Source organism: Oncorhynchus tshawytscha, linkage group LG34, assembly GCF_018296145.1.
Source record: "Oncorhynchus tshawytscha isolate Ot180627B linkage group LG34, Otsh_v2.0, whole genome shotgun sequence".
In the NCBI taxonomy this organism is placed as follows: Eukaryota; Metazoa; Chordata; class Actinopteri; order Salmoniformes; family Salmonidae; genus Oncorhynchus; species Oncorhynchus tshawytscha.
In genome coordinates, this window is record NC_056462.1 from 6492843 (window position 1) to 6497887 (window position 5045).

General features: G+C 40.4%; 1 non-coding gene across 1 annotated transcript; it reads left to right on the forward strand.

The window, feature by feature from the left end:
* Positions 1 to 4136: 4136 nt before the first annotated feature.
* On the forward strand, positions 4137 to 4192 carry LOC112232063. Its single transcript, XR_002950597.1, has one exon. It is a non-coding gene; the product is annotated as a U7 small nuclear RNA (small nuclear RNA).
* The last annotated feature ends 853 nt before the right edge of the window (positions 4193 to 5045 follow it).

Consider the following 5045-nt stretch of genomic DNA (forward strand, 5'->3'; position numbering starts at 1 on the left):
GCCATCAAAAGGAACATACAATTTGGCATGCCAATTAAGATCTGGCTAAAAATACTTGATTCAGTTATAGAATCCATTGCCCTTTATGGTTGTGAGGTCTGGGATCCGCTCACCAACCAAGAATTTGCAAAATGGGACCAACACCAAAATATCCTCTGTGTACAGCATAAAACTTAAGGAAAGCTTTGACTATGTACAGACTCAGTGAGCATAGCCCTGCTATTGAGAAAGGCTGCTGTAGGCAGACCTGGCTCTCAAGAGCACACTGCCCACTAAATGAGGTGGAAACTGAGCTGCACTTTGCCAAATGTATGACCATAATTGTGACAAATATTTCCCTCAGATTGCACAGACCCACAAAGAATTAGAAAACAAACCCGATTTTGATAAACTCCCATATCTATTGGGTGAAATAACACAGTGTGAAATCACAGCAGCAATATTTGTGACCTGTTGCTACAAGAAAAGGTCAACCAGGGAAGAACAAACACAATTGTAAATACAACCCATATTTATGTTGATTTATTTTCCCTTTTGTACTATAACCATTTATTTGTTTCCTATGCCAATAAAGTGCCTTGAGTTTCATTGAATTGAGAGAGTGTGAGTGGGAATGGGAGGTGCATCTCATGTTGATAGTAAGCCCCATGCCTGATGGAGAGGAGAAGTGTGTGTGAGTGAACGTGTGAGTGGATTATGACACCCCCGGATCTATGTTTTTTTCAAATTAATTGGTGCAATTGTTACTTTTCAGATTTGCGAAGATTGGCTACGCACTTGCACAGCATGTCAACATGCCCCCTTTCCCAAAAGTGATCCCCCCCAATGAGGCAGTTTCTGAAGGAGAAAGTCATCAATGGAGGTGCCACCAGCTACAGGACAAGTACTTGGGAGATGGCTACCTGAAAAGGTGAGGGAAGAACTCAAGCAACATCTTGCAGGGAAACTAGTGACAGTCATTTTTGATGAAACTCCAGATGTTGTTGGAACATATGTACTAAACATCCTCATGGCACCACTTGAAAAGGACACCTCGGGGAGAATTCTACCTCGCAGAGACGGTGTTTCTGGAGCAGTGCAACCCATTCAACAGTTTCCATGGCGGTGGGGAAAAGTCAACAAGACTACAATATCTCCAATGATGATGTCATTATCTTTGACACAGAGAGTACACGAGGAAAGCCTACAAAGCGGCACTTCAATCATTGTTCCCCAACTCCCTGCACATAGCATACATGGCTCATGTCATGAATCCGATAGGGAGTGCTTTCCACAAAGCTTTTGATCAGCTGAACGCACTCATTCTAAGTTTCTTCGCAGATGTTTTACCAGGCAGGGGCACGCAAAAGAAGATACCTTACCATCCTCACCACCAAACTGTCAGGGTGGAAGAGAGCGACTATGGCTCCCTATTCATGTGCAACATGCTGGAACTCATGGTTCTCAGCAGTGCGGTACCACTCAGAGCAGTTTGGCCTCTACAAGGGGTTCGTAGAGATCGAAATACAGGTATGATTTAAATCTACATGCATTCTACAATTGCTTAAGTCATTTATATCATTGTAATCATGCAGAAAGCCGTGATGTCATTTCACAGTGAGTATGAGTCATATTTCCTACGTTCCTCTTTTTATTTCCGTATCATTCACAGGTGTGTGGCCGAAGTGCACCACAGTCTGTAGAGAAACTCCACGAGATGCTACAAGACCAAGAGCTGATTGTCAGAGTGTGCGCAGCTGGTCGAATGAAACCAAGATTGAACTCTTTGGACTGAATGCCAAGTGTTACATTTGGAGGAAACCTGGCACCATCCCTACGGTGAAGCATGGTGGTGGCAGCATCATGCTGTGGGGATGTTTTTCAGCGGCAGGGACTGGGAGATTAGTTAGGGTCGAGGGAAGGATGAACGGAGCAAAGTACAGAGAGATCCTTGATAAAAACCTGCTGCAGAGTTCTCAGGACCTCAGAATGTTTCAAAGGTTCACCTTCTAACCGGAAAATGACACTAAGCACACAGCCAAGACAATGCAGGATGTCCTTGAGTGGTCCAACCAGAGCCCTCACTTGAACTCAATCGAACATCTCTGGAGAAACCTGAAAATAGCTGTGCAGCGACGCTCCCCATTCAACCTGACAGAGTTTGATAGGATCGGCAGAGAAGAATGGAAGAAACTCCCCAAATACAGCTGTGACAAGCTTGTAGCGTCATACCCAAGAAGACTTGAGGCTGTAATCACTGCCAAAGGTGCTCCAACAAAGTTCTGAGTAAAGGGTCTGAAAAATTTAAGTTAAACTGAATACTTTCCGAATGCACTTTTTTTGGAATATATATTGAGAGAATGGGTATCAATGAAAGAAAACCATTCACCTTTTCAACACCTATTAATAGATTTTTTTAAATGCTCTGATTTTGTATATAATTTTTTGTTAATTTTGTAGTCAAAAATAATAGATTCAGTATAGTTTTAGTTTTACAATTGTTTTTTTAATTTTTTATTTAAGTTTACTAAATAGCTTTTCCAATTTTGTTTCTACTTTAGATTCAAGTTTTTGTTTACTCTAATAACCTTGGTGATGTGACCGTGTAATGAATGTTCAGCTCGCACTGATACGACTAATTAAAACATTTACTTGCACAGCCAATTCAAAGGGTCACGATAAGAGTCATAAGTAGTGGCAAAACACTAGCTGTCATTACCTGAGTGTGTATCTTGGGATGATGTGCATTCAGATGTCTTTTGATGTTATTTTTCCACATCAACTTGTGGGTGCAAATGCTGTCTTCTTCTGTGGATGTGTGGATGTGTTTTCAAAATATGCTTTACAGCCAAAGCTAGACAAGCATTTGTGTAAGTTTATCGATAGCCTAGCATAGCATTTTGTCCAGCTAGCAGCAGGTAACTGGGTCACGGAAATCAGAAAAGCAATCAAATTAAATTGTTTACCTTTGATGAGCTTCGGATGTTTTCACTCACGAGACTCCCAGTTAGATAGCAAATGTTCCTTTTTTCCAAAAATATAGTAGGCGAAATAGCTCCGTTTGTTCTTCACGTTTGGCTGAGAAATCGTTCGGAAATTGCAGTCACGAAAACGGCGAAAAAATATTCCAAATTAGCTCCATAATATCGACAGAAACGTGGCAAACGTTGTTTATAATAAATCCTCAAGGTGTTTTTCAAATATCTATTCTATAATATATCCATCGGTGATATTAGTTTTTCAGTAGGACTGATTGGAGTAATGGCTCCCTCTGTATTTTACGAGAGAATCTCTCTGGGATCATCAGGTGACCACTTACGCAATGTAGCCGCTTACGGGTATTCTTCAACATAAATGCGTACAACTGCGTCACAATGCTGTAGACACCTTCGGGAATACGGAGAAAGAGTAATCTGGTTGATAGCCCATTCACTGCTCAATAGGGACTCATTGGAACGCAGCGCTTTCAAATCAGGAGGCACTTCCGGATTGGATTTTTCTCAGGCTTTCGCCTGCAACATCAGTTCTGTTATACTCACAGACAATATTTTTACAGTTTTGGTTACTTTAGAATGTCTTCTATCCTAAGCTGTCAATTATATGCATATTCTAGCATCTTTCCTGACAAAATATCCTGACAAAAGGAAAATACTGCCCCCTAGTCACAACAGGTTTTAAGGAGCACATGGCCGCCAGTCTCCCTGCATGCTGAAGAGCACGTTTCCATCGCCTAATGTTATAAAAAAAAATATAGAAATACTTTAAACTAGATCTGTATTCTACCCTCCAAACCTAAACCGGGTTTGTATCCCCTACCAAACCCCTCCCTCCTCTTTTATTTTAATTTTATTTAAAAATGTTCTGTAGGCTACATTTAATTATCCAATAAAGTTTGTTTTATCTAAAATCAAGTCGCAGAAGACAAAAGGAGAACTCCAACCCCCATCCCACTTGTCCCTTAACAAACCTCACCCTTGACTGGACTGACACACTGAGAAGAGAGGTAGAAAAGGGCAGGAATCCCTGAGCTACCCCTGCTCTTTACTTACGTACCTATTTACAGCTTATAGAAAAGAGCAGAAGCTCTGACCCCAGCTCAGACCCCAGGAGTTCTCCTTTTGACCCCAGTTCAGACCCCAGTCCTACTTACATCTTATGGATAATTTGCTCTTTTAGTATTTATCCAGTAGGTTTCCCCAAGGAGAAAGCCCCCGCTTCTATGTCAAAGATAATAACACAAAAACACTTTAGTAAATACTACAGTAATATCCAGAAAAAAGACAGTAAATTCTTCAAAAACACTACAGTAAATACAACAGTGTACTAAAGTAATACTTGTGAAAATACTACAGTAAATACTAATGTCCACAAAAACACTACAGTAAATACTACAGTATACTACAGTTATGTCTGCGAAAACAAACAGTTAATACTATAGTATATAAATATTGTAATTCTACAGTATTTAGACCGTAGGGAACTATAGTATTTTTTAATGTGCGTGTCTTTTATGTCAGTACAATCTTCTTCCTTCTAGTTTGCTTTGTCATGGTCGTGAGAGAGGTACTTTTCCAGAAAAGTTAGTAAAGTTCTTTGACAAATTCTTGACCATTCTTGGTCACGCTGGGTAATAATGACAATCGTTCACTTCTTCAGTCACTGACAGGCGTGCGCAGGGGACATTTGTGACCCACCACCTGGATTCGGTTCTATGTAGCAAAATTTAAAATGGTGTTTTATACACTGGATAAAAGTACAGACCGTTGAGGAACAATGGGTAAGTAATTCTGCTTTGAAAGTGGATAAACTTGTAACTCACTTCTGAGAAAATGGCCCTTGAATCATTTGGTACACCTACTGGAGTGCTCTTCTTTGTCTATACCCATTCAGCATCGTTCACACCCTCTTAAGCCTTAGCCCCCCCCCCACCTCTTTAAGGATTCACATGAGGCTATGTGCTAAACAGAGTGATTATTGTAGTAAACAACCAACGATTTCAAGACTGAAAGTGTTAAAAGTAGTAGTTTACAATAAGGAAAAACTCCAGGTAAAATACACTTTATCTA